Source organism: Octodon degus, unplaced genomic scaffold (assembly GCF_000260255.1).
Source record: "Octodon degus isolate 3935 unplaced genomic scaffold, OctDeg1.0 scaffold00158, whole genome shotgun sequence".
Taxonomy (NCBI): Eukaryota; Metazoa; Chordata; class Mammalia; order Rodentia; family Octodontidae; genus Octodon; species Octodon degus.
Window position 1 is genome coordinate 2,408,314 of NW_004524734.1, and position 11,847 is coordinate 2,420,160.

The window sequence follows — 11,847 nt, forward strand, 5'->3', positions numbered from 1 at the left end:
TCAGTGTGTTTCTGATTCCAATTAAGATAAAAAAATATCAGTTCTGCCTAAGCAAGGCATTTTGTAGTAATGAGGCCTAAAGAACATTTTCTCATGGGTCCTAATAAAAAAGGAGATTATGAGTCAGTTGACAACATCTTTAAAACATCTTTGAAGTAAATAGTGAATCTGGCACAAAAATATTCTTCAATATAGGACAGTGGTAAAACTGAGAATAAGTTCTCTAAAGGCTGCTTTTGACTTCTATAATAGTATCATGTAAACCATGTTTGAAGGAATAATTTGTTTCTTGAAATTAGATTGTGAGCTTAGTAAGTTTGGGATAGTTGGGTTGGACAAATTTCAATTGTTTTTATTTTATTATTTTTTTAACCACAGAATTTCCTGAAAATTTATGATGCTGGTGTCCAAGTTGACTCTTTTATTAAAGAAAGATATATTTTGTGACCTTTTACAAATTTTATGAATTGTCTATTCTGCAGGTACTTTTATGTCTTCTAATTGAAGTCTGATAAGAATTAGAAAGCAGAAGAATTGAAGTTGGTCAATATAATAAGAACCAAAGTGAAGTTAATTTAAAAGTCAGGATTTTAATATACTGTGTATCAGAGGAAAAGACTGTCTTTCCTGGAATTATTTCACAATTCTTCATTGTTCTTCTGTAAGGTACTTATTGGACTAAATGACCTGTAGAGAATCTCTTTTCTATGTTTCAGAATACCTACTACAAAGTAGAGTAGGTGTAGGCAAGTAGAAGTTCTGCAAGGATTACTATACTTTAATTAATTAGTCCTCACTGTGAGCATGTGATTGGCATGTTTTTTACAACAGTGTGTACTATTACAATGAAGTCCAAAATTTGGTTGATGGAAAAGACCTTAAAAAACCTGATATGGGCCAGGGAGATAGCTCAGCAGACTAAGCACCTTCCTGGCAAACCTAAGGACCTAGGTTTGATCCCCAAAACTGCCTGCTGTGCCAGCCCTGTGCCAAGCTGGCCACCAAAACCAGGCATGGTGGCCCATGCCTGTAATCCCAACACTGAGGTGGCTGACACAGGAGGATCACTCTGAGTCTGAGCTCCATAGTGAGTCCCTATACCAAATAAATAAATGATTTTTAAAAAATGTTCTGAGTCTACTGAGAGTGTCGGTGTGTATTTGTAATCATATGTGTAATCATAGCACTCAGGGAGTCTCAGGCAGTAGGATTACAGATTTGAGGGCATCCAGGTCAATTTAGCAAGACCTGGTGTAAAAACAAAAAGTTTAAAAAGGCAAGGGATATACCTTAGTTATACAGTCCTCTGGGCTTTATCCCCACTACTAAAAACAAACAAAACAAAACAAAAAATCAACAGAATCCATTCAGTTCCTGTTTTTGAATTGAGTTTGAATAGTGTGGGGCACTTGTAAACAAATGTAATTTCTAAAGGATGCATTGTTGTATAAAATGTTACTGGTGTAACAGATTAAGAGCAAAAGTTTCAGTTCAGATTCAGTCTCTTCATACCATTCATGAGGAAGGTGTTTGCTGAATGCATAAGGCAGGATACCTTATGCTGTGGTAACAAAACACCTTCACATCCTAATGATTTAAACCAGTGAAGGATTTCTTCTGTTACCCTACACAGCCAGTGAGGGTCAGCGTGAGAGCTCTGTTCCATCTTGGGAGCCCCAGGCTGTGAGAGGCTCCTCCTAACACAACCTTCAATAGTTGTTAGGATCTAGGAAAGGATTGATGAATACAATAATGGTACATTGAAACTGTTTAATAAGTCCTTTTGGTTGTTAGAGCACTAAGGAAAAGCTTTTTCTCTGGTTTAAAGGATTTACTGGCTTGAGTGTACAGTGTATATTCGCTTGTCAGGACTCAGTGTGAATACTACTTCTACATGAAGTCAAACATACATTTTTTGATAATGGGACAGGCAGGGACAAATCAGTATGAAACTGCAAGAAGAGTTAAAATATAATTTAGAGTTGAAAAATTATTTGAAGCAGTGTAGCGGTAATGTATAATTGGATGAAAAAAAAAACTAAATGAGACTATTGAGATAAGCAAGAAAACAAAGTGAAGGGCAAAGAAAATATCAAGTATATAATATGAAGTCCTATACTAGAGTTGAGTCATAATTTGGTCTTTAGGCTTCTTCAAGGCCAGGGAAATGGTGGTAATGTATAATGTAGTGGTAATGTATAGTTGGATGAAAAAAACTAAATGAGACTTGAGGTAAGCAAGAAAACAAAGTGAAGGGAAAAGAAAATATCAAGGCTTCTATTTAGGAGTGAAGAGTTGATCACTATTTCATTAGCCAGACAAGTTGTACAACTTCTTGACCTAATGTCAAGAAGGTAGGGAAATGTGGCTTTACCATGGAGGAGGAAAACTGAAATAGTGATCAGCCTGAATGACTCAGTCACTGAGAGTTTCCAGGGTTGTAAGAGTTAAGATTTATAATTAGAGTAAATCAAATTCAAATTATATTTCTCAGTGTTCTATGTTTTAAAAACAGACAGCAGGTTTTTTTGGTAAATAAAATTGTGCTAATGAGAATTATAAAGAATATATTTTCTCAATTTGAAACAAAATTCTGTTAAAGAACACTCCACAATTAGATTTATTGTTTTGGTCAAGTGAATTTGGTTTTTTGGGGTTTTTTTGTGTGAATTTGTATTTTAATTGTACGTCCATTCAATAAACATCTGTTAAATGTCTATAAGGCATTATTTAAATGTCTATAAGGCATTATTTTGGTTCCTATGAGGATTTTAAAAAGCAAACAAGGAGTTTTTAATCTCCATTAAAAATAGCTTCAATTTGAGTTCTCTTTCTCTTCCTCTTACAGGTAACATTAATACAATTTTTCAGTACAATAAAACCTCTTTTATTGTATGTATATGTATTTTTTATGTTTCTATCCCCAAACCCCTTTGTTTTCGGTCTTAAGGATTATTTTTTGAAAAGATACACAAAATTACTTGAAGTAGCTTACACAGGAAGAATTTTTTTTAAGAGGAATGTTTGTTAGAAGAGTAATACAGCTTTCTGTGGGAGTCCAAGGGCAAGAAGGACAGCTGGGCCTCAGCAGCAAGTGGCATCAATGACAAAGTTAGGAGCTGGGTAGGGCTGCTTTCTCTAGGTCTGTGTGATTTCTTTCTTGTCTCTGCTCATATACTATATTGTTCCTTTTCTCTGTTGACTAATTTTCCTTTGTTTTGTTGTTAAATGGGTGTTTTACTTTAAGAGTTGACACATTTGAAACTAGAGTCTTTAGCAATTCCAACAGGTACAAGACTTTTCTCAGTGCCACTATCAGAGTTTAGAAATAATGGAGTTAGCCCCAGAGCATAAGTTAGGGTAATGGTCAACGGTATAATAGAGAAGGAGGCCATTCTTACAGTTTACAATCAAAGAAACCAGAGATGTCATCATAAGTTCTACAGAGTTAGCATCAGCTTACAAATTCTAGTGGGATAGACTAATTACAATAAGTAGGAAAAGAAGAAAGAAGTAGAATTTATTTGGAGCTATTGTATACTAACCCCAAACACTGGCAAATAGCATCTTTGTTGTAATTCTTTCAGTCATCTCTTCCTCTCCCAGGCATTTATGACTGAGTTGTCCAGTTCTTAAGAAGTCACCTGCTTCCATCCTGGTACAGGACCCCTCAGCTTTCCTATGATGAGTAATGCAGGAAGAAGGGAGCACTTAGTATGCCAGCTTGCTCTGCTCTTTTTTACAATCTGCACTGGGTCTCAAAGGCACTTTTTATTTGGACATTTTTCATTTTAACATGTAACTCTTATCAATGTAATTTATTTTTAGTCAATAAATTTCTATTTTTTATTTTTTATGTATTTATTTTTGTATTTTAGGGAAGGGTCTATAGGGTGTTCAGGGTCTCACTACTAGATTGGACTAGTAGTGATCCGCCTGTTTACAGTCTCCCAAGAACTGAGATTACAGGCGAGTGCCACCATGCCCAGTCTCAGTTGCCATCTCAGCGCACCCTGGAAGTGGGGCTGACATTGCAGGCCTGTGGATCAAACTTGCTTGCTGGTGCTTTAATCTGCTGAGTTATTTGGCCAGCCTTTACATTTCCATTTTTTTTTAAATTTAGTTGGGTCGGGGCCGGGGAGATGGCTTAGTGGAATAAGTGCTTCCCTGGCAAGCGCAAGGGCCTGAGTTCAATCCCTGGTTCCGCCACAAAAAATAAAAATAATAATTAGTTGGGTGTATTTAGTTTCTCTATCAAAATTCCCTTCTTTACCTAGGCAGTATCTTCTTTGTTCCCAGTTGAAAAATACTCATAGCTTCACCTAGCAGATAGCTGAGCGGATGCTGTGAGGAGGGTAGTATATGATATCTGGGAAAAAGGATCCCCAGAAAAATAACAACAAGGAAAGTAAGTAAAACCTGTATATGAGGTTAGATACAGTAGTATTTATCAGAGATAAATATACAGTGTTAGGTTACTTGGGTTTAGGGTGTAGAAGCTCTGGAATATCAGTCTAAGATGTTCTTATACTCTTGGTGCTATGCAAATGAAGTTGTCTGCTTAGGTTCAGTTAAATGCTCAAATTCAGAAGGCTGTTACAGGCTGGTCCACTCAGAAGGCTAAGAGAGGAGTGCCAGCTTGCTATCAGGGCAGCTTCAGTGTTCTTTATGTATGGAAGTGATCTTCACAACAGTCCCTGCAAGTAGCTCATGTGTCATCTGGCCAAATGTCAGAGAAGGGGCACACTAGGGAGTTGCAGGAGCTATCAGAACCTGAAAATCTCATGTCCTACCAGATCTATACAACTCTGTAGACTTCTGGAAAAGGTCATCCAGTTAGAGGAGCCATCACAGGAAGGTCATAGCTATGGTTTCCTTATGAGGCATTTATAGTTGCTGAGTCCTGCTACAAATTTTCTATGTAGAGAAATGGTTTCTACCATAAGCAGTGCTGCTAGTAATGCAGCTGATATGTCAGACTACAGGTTGCCAAGACAGCAGGACCAAGAGGGTTAACTGAAGATTAAATACAGAAAACTTCGTGTACTCACAGTTGTGTTGTCCACACTGCCTTTCATTTGGGAAGTATTCTGTATTTATGTTGCTTATTTTAATGTGTTATGGTAGAACTTTTCATCATGGATAAAGTGTAAAGTAGTTTGAGAGAAAGGTAAACTGAGAAAGTATGTGAAGACTGATCATTTAAAACCCTGGATTCCATACTAAAGAACTTGGTCTTTATTATCATATAAACATTGAAAATAAAAGAATAAAGGTTTTAGGTAAAACGGTGTAGTCAAAATTCTTCTCCAGGTTACTTTGGCTACACTGGGGAGGAAAGAAGATGGGATTAAGACTTGAGCTGGTTGATTCATTTCAGCCTTCTTTGTGCATGTCTGAAAATAATTTAGTTAACATATATAGTGATTAGCTATTTCTAATTATGAGCATCTTAGGAACAGTCATGTTTTTTCCCTCTCTTTTGCTTGCCTTGCCCTTTACTTCCTTTTCCTTGCCTGGCTTATACTCTTATAACATAAATGTATTATTTACCAAATATGATTGGCTGCAGCAGAATTAAATTGATCTATGATTTGCTGAGTCTGTGTTCAGCCCCAGATGATGGACTACGTTTTTGCCTAGAGAGTACTGACTGATTGCCTTTTCTACCTTCTTTGTCATAAAGCTACTTCTGGATTTGGTTCTGGTCAGTAAAAGAATTACAGTTAACCAGACTATTACTTTTTGTGACATATAAGATAGTTAGTTGGGTGTCTCAGTGCATACCTGAGATAATGGATCAAGCCAGAAGTTAGCCCTGATTTCCTACCATCTTTGTGGTATTGATGATTTCCATCCTTATGTGACATCAAATGTACAGTATATTCCTAAAATCTAAGAAGTGGGAAGAAAACCAACCAATGCCCCCCCCCCCCCCCCAATTCACTTTTTCTTTCTTTCTGCCAGGCATCAAGCCAAAGGACTATTTAAAACTTTCTTGTGCTGGAGAGATAGCTTTGTGGTCCAAGTGCCTACCTAGCAGGTGCAAGGACCTGGGTTTGATCCCAGGTACCATATTGCTGTACTGGCCTTGAAACCCCAGGCAGACTGTGCTGGCCACTGAAAGTAGGCATGGTGGCACATGCCTATAATCCCAGTGCTGGGGAGGCTGAGACAGGAGGATCACTATGAGACCAAGCTGCACAGTGAGACCCTGTACCAAATTAATTAAAAAATAAACTTTTTGTGGTGCTGATGATTAAACCCAGGGCCTTATACATACTAAGCAGGCTTTTGATTTTACCACTTAGCTATATCCCAAGCCCTAAGTACTGTTTTTAAAAGGAAATACTTCACTACAGTCATGCTATAGATATTACAGTATCAACAGTGATAAATTTCATTGATGAGCTTCAACAAAGGGCTATTTATATTAATTTAGATATTTTTTTAAAGGTTCCTTTTTTAATTAGGTTTGGTGGCCAATATTAAAATCCTAGCAGTCCCAGAAGCTGAGGCAGGAAAACTAACCCTAGAAGATGAAGCAGGAAAACTGAAAGTTCAAGCCAGCCTGGGCAACTTAGTGATTTAGCAAAATAAAAATAAAATGGCCTGGGGATGTAGCTCAGTGCAAAGCCCTGGGTTCAATTCCTGTTACATTTCGCCCCTCCCTTTCTTGTTTTACTACCAGATATTAGTATGGATAGGCAATTGAACATTGAAATAATACTTTGGATGATGTTGTATGTCAACATTTTGCTTCATAAGAAATAGTGACAGAAGTTGGGAGGAGGTATATGTGAGGCACTTGTATTTGGTCAGTAAGTGACATTTTGTTATTTAATTGCAACTAGGATGGACTTAACAGTATTTGTTATGTAAGAGTGTGTTCAGGAACTATTATTTGTGCCTTTTGTACTATTAATTTGGTCAGCTCTTACCCTACTAGGTATCTATACTAGACATTTAACCTTTTAAAAATCAACTATACTATGAATCAGCTTCCTCTTTTGTCCAGTGGGGTTAACAACTACCTGCCTTTCAAGGTAGTTGTGAGTACCACGTAAGAATATATTGAAAACAAGGGCTGTGTGGCAGTACCTCGCCTTTAGAGTTAGTTGTGACTTGTAAATATTCAAATGGAACCTGCAACTCACCAGGTATGAGGATCAAGGAAATCGGTTCATCTCACTTTACTTCAGTGTCCTCCTTTGTAGTGTGTAGAGATTCGACCGTTTTGCCAGTTTTTCTGTCAACTAAAAGGCCTATTCACTATAAAGTATTTTACATGTTATTGTGTATGTTGAGGCACTTATGAAATATTGGTTGCTGCACAGCCTTACTTAATACTTATACATGTTATTTATTCTTACTCCACTGAAGAGAAAACTGAAGATGGAGGGGTAAACTGACTTGCCCACATATATAGCTCGTTGCCAGTGGCTTAGCTATTGACCTAGGCTCTAACTACTATGTCATTTAGGTTTTTTAAAGTGACAATGTGGAAAAAATATTGTAAAGCGCCCAAGCACCTCTGGCTTATAGCTTTAACCTGATGCTGTCTTTCCTTCAGTGTGATGTACTTACTGATCCAACAGCCAACTGAACACTGAAGACTAAGTGAGTAGGCTGCTACATGGCAAACCTGTACATTTCTGTACTTAACTATTGAGTACTTTCTGAAAGTCGGTCGTGTTCATTCACAAACATGTTTTAACAGCTATGCTTGCTATGGCAGTTATACAATTTTAGTAAACATGTAAGCTAATGAGAGTATAGAGACAAGAATTCACTCGAGTACTTTATGATGTCTCAGTATAAAAGAGCTGTTTTAAAAATTTGCTGTCAAGTTGAATGAAGGCTGGATAAAAGACAAAGAGAAAAGCCATCGAAGTCTAATGCTGTATCAGAATCCACGGAACAGTCACCTCCTCTTCTAACTATTAGTAGTCCTTAAGGAAATAAGCTCACACCAGAATGCAAATTAACTACTACCCTACCTATGCTGTTTGTGCTGATATTTTGCTTTTTATGGTTTAAACCCTCTCCTCAGTACATTAAATTTATAGTCTGACACAAGGTTTTGCCCATAGTGCCCAAACCTTTGATTTGATTAATTCTGTATTCATATTCTTTCAGAAAAATGCTTTTACATTCTGTGCCCATTTATATGAACCATGAGTAGAAATCATTACTGGCATGGCTTATGCAAGAAAGAAGACCCAAACTCAATAGGAGACCCTTATAAAATTCTGCATATAGCATTACTCTGTATGAAAAACTTGTGAGTGAATATACATCTGTATGTTCAAATTAAAATAACATCTTTTTTTTTCTTTTTTTTTTTTGCTGCAAAAGGTAAGAAAGCTGCCTAGTGGCTGGAGGGAGCAGGTTAGGCAAAGCTCTGGCGCCAGGTGATGAAGGAGCCCCTCAGAGACTGCCAGCCTCTGACCTCCTAGTCGTGTTTAAGAGTGAGCCTTTCAAAGAGGTACTTGCCCAGCCCAGCCTGGGGGCTTGCCAGCCTGCGGAGGTTGGTGAAGTGGTCACCTATCTTCTTGATGAGCTTCACCTCCTTATCTAGGAAGTGGTTCTCCAGGAAATCACAGATATGGGGGTTGATCTTAGCAGAGCCCAAGGCATGAAGGTCCAGAAGAGCTTGGTTCAGGTTCTTCTCCAGGGCCAGGGTAGCTTCCATGGCATCCAAGGGTTTACCCCACTCATCTTCAGATGGTTTCTGCATGTCTTGAAAGAGTATATGGTCGCCGCGCCAGTTTTGCATCTTCAGGAGATGCTCGGCACCCTCGCCTTTCTGTTTGGCCAGCTCGTGGAAGAAATGGCCTACACCCTCCAGAGTCACATTGTCTCTCTCAAAGTAGTATCCCAGAGAGAGGTAGGTGTAGGAGGCCCGCAGGTGCAGGTTCACCAAGTGTTTGACAGCAGCCTCCACCTCGGTGGAATAGTTCTGATGAATCTGAGAGGTCATGGCTGATCAGCAATAAGAAGCTACCCACAAAAGGATGGTGTTGTCCGCTCCTGGGAGGAGATAGGTGAGATGGTCCCAAAATTTGTACCTGGAAGGTGGATGGGAAGGTGAAAGAGGGAGTCCCTGGGTCTGTTCCATCCAAACACTGTTGAAGCAAAAACAGATATGCAGGACCTCCAGATGCGCCTCTTAAAATAACATCTTTAAAGGTATATAAATATCTATTTTATTCATAATTATTTTCCATTTAATGGACTAACAATAGGTTTCCTCTGACAGCAGGACTTTTCATTATACTCCAGAGTTCAGGTTGACTGAAAAAGTATCATTGACCTCTACAGCTATTATTTATTTATTTATTTATTGTCTTTTGGAGTAACAGTTTACCCTGTGTATTTCTTGTATATCTCTGTTGTACTCTATTGCATTTTTAAAAGGAAACATCAGTTCTTGTATTATAAGTTCATCAAAAGTCATAACCCTCTCTGTACCTTGTGTAGAGAAGATGTAAATAATTTGATAAAAACTGTTGAGTTATCTTAGCAAGTAGTTTAGAATACTATATGATCATATGATAAATGAACATAATTTATTCTATAAAAGTTAAAGTTTACTCCACGTTTTCCATCTTAATTCATACTTCAGTTTTCCCTTCTTGACTGTTGGGTTTCAGTCTACAAAGTGAATTGCAAAGTCAAATCCCTTAGTTTATTGCAGCTGAATTTAAATTTGATATTTATGTTTTACAAAGATAACTAGTGTTAACAGCTTAACTATTCTTTGTTCACATTTTTCTTTTTTTTTAAAAATATTTATTTATTTATTTATTGTGTGTGTGTGTGTGTGTGTGTGTGTGTGGCCAGCTCAGCCCACCAGGGGGTGGGGCAGGCTGGCATGTGGTGCTGGGGGATTGAACCGCGGTCCCTGTGCTTTGTTTAGCTTAGTTTGTTCTAAGTAGGTGCTTTAGACCACTGAGCCATCTCACCAGCCCCTGTTCACATTTTTCTATACTTTAAGTACTGTATAAGCTACCTTCTGCTCTGGACTCCTATTCCTAAGTTGCTAGAGGTACCTGTTTGTTTTTATTTTTTATTTTTTTAATGTGTTTGGTACAGGGTCTACAACATCTCACTACGAAGATTGGATTTACAGTGAGTCTCCTGTTTTCAGTCTCCTAAATGCTAGGATTACAGGCACGTGCCACCATGCCCACTCTCAATCCCCAACTCACTGCACCTCAGGGGAAGGGCTGGCACGCCTCCCCCCCATCACTGTGCTCTGCCTAAGTAGGTGCTTTAGTCCGCTGAGCTATCTGGCCAGCCCAGCCCTGTGTTTGATTTTTAGAGATATCATTACAACAGATGTTTCCAGTGGCAGTCCTCTCAGAATAATTTACTGAATTTATGACATTATAATTTATTATATTCTTGCTTTCTTATGTATTTTACTGTATCCTTCTTTTCTTATTTATGACATTCTTCTCCCAGTCACCCAGATTTGAAAATGTCATCTTTGACTTCTTCCTATGTATTTGCCACAGATATCTTAAGGTCTTTTTCTATAATATTTTTAACATTTATCTCTCTTTCAGATTTTGTTTCTTCTAAACTTCACATGCTTCTATAGAGTTATTATCTAACCTTGCCACTATAGAATTCTCTAAGTAGTTTCTCTATGATGGTATTTTTCCTCAGAAAACTGTTTTCACCATTGCCACATTCATCTCCTGGCAGTGTATCTCTAAATCCTCATCTCAGAAACTCCTTGATAATTGTGTGTGTGTGTGTGTGTGTGTGTGTGTGTGTGTGTGTGTATGCATGGTCTTACTACCCAGCTTGGACTCAGACTCATAATGATCCTACTGATTTCTGCCCCCCTAATGCTGGGATTACAGGTATGTGCCACCAGGCCCGGACTCCATTGCCGGCTTAGTGCATCCAGGGGCCACGCTAGTGTGGCATAAGGTTGCAGGGATCAAACCCTGGCCTTTAGGCTTACCTAAACAAGCAGTTAGTCCACTGAGCTATCTCACCAGCCCACCCTTGATAATTCTTAATGTTTGGTTCAAGACCTACTTCTTCTTGACTTTAAGATCTTTCATACTAAGATATGTACCATTTCCCTGCCTAGCAAGCTGAGATCCTGAGTACAATTCCTGGTACATCGCCTCCCCCAAACAAAACAATCTGTACCACTAATTTATTCACTTTAAATTTTTAAAATACACTAAATATCTGAATGTCATATACTATATAGTATTGGGAATATAGTGGTCCCTGCTCTGATGGCTTTTATATTCAGTTTTCCCATCTTTGTGTTGTATACCTAAATATAGCATTGTTATCTTTTATAATAATAGCTTTATGTTACAGCTTGTGTCTAGATGTCCCCCTAAAGCCTCATGCTGTCTTACATGGAGCTTTTTTTTCAGAGGTGTCTGAATCTCAAGTGTGATGCTGGGATTCAGAGTGTGTGATTACTAAATCAGTCCACTGATTAGTTTGGCACTGCACTAATCCCACTAGCCCAGACGGAGTATAAAATGGGCAGAAAGACATTGTTAATGTCCATTGTTGCTTTTGGTACCTTATGGGTGCCATGACTGTTTTCCTGTATCATGGCCTTTACCAAACCACCCCGCCTTGAAGCTAGTTGATTATGTACTGAGACCTCTATAACCTGTGGTTTACTTATGTTCTACAAACAAAGGTTTATTTAGGTTCTAAACTAAATAAACTTTTGCTCCTTTAATATTGTGTTTCAGTTTCACTGACCTTATCAGACCCAAAAGCTACAACTCTTGTTGCATAGGTCCTGCTTTACCTTGGTCTTAACCATCCAGCAGAAAAGTATAAAAACGAAGT

At 38.2% G+C, this 11,847-nt stretch overlaps 1 pseudogene; it reads right to left on the reverse strand.

The window, feature by feature from the left end:
* Positions 1–8,451: 8,451 nt before the first annotated feature.
* Positions 8,452–8,983, reverse strand: LOC101567829 (annotated as a pseudogene).
* Between the last annotated feature and the right edge of the window lie 2,864 nt (positions 8,984–11,847).